General features: G+C 64.8%; 1 long non-coding RNA gene across 1 annotated transcript in view; it reads left to right on the top strand.

Annotated features, from left to right (window-relative positions):
- The window catches only part of LOC116420265, a 13,037-nt gene that overhangs the window by 131 nt on the left and 12,687 nt on the right, over window positions 1-219 (top strand). The window lies entirely within an intron of this gene.

The following is a 219-nucleotide window of genomic DNA, read 5'->3' as shown; positions in this document are numbered from 1 at the left end:
GCCCTGCTGGCTGCCCATCTACAGGGGTCAGTCAGATGTCTGTCTGTCAGGTGCGGCCTCACTTACCAGTGAGTCCCTCAAGACCTGGCTTCTGCAACCAAGGGTGCCCCTCCCCCCACGTGACCCCCCAGGCCCACCCCCAGGTTCTGAGAGCTGGTCACCGTTGGGACCCTGACCCCAACCCGACACCCGGCATCCTCGCCCTCCCTTTCCTGTACC

This window comes from Sarcophilus harrisii, chromosome X (assembly GCF_902635505.1).
Source record: "Sarcophilus harrisii chromosome X, mSarHar1.11, whole genome shotgun sequence".
Taxonomy (NCBI): domain Eukaryota; kingdom Metazoa; phylum Chordata; class Mammalia; order Dasyuromorphia; family Dasyuridae; genus Sarcophilus; species Sarcophilus harrisii.
The sequence above is the reverse complement of the archived record's forward strand: the minus strand, read 5'-3'. Positions and strand labels throughout refer to the sequence as shown.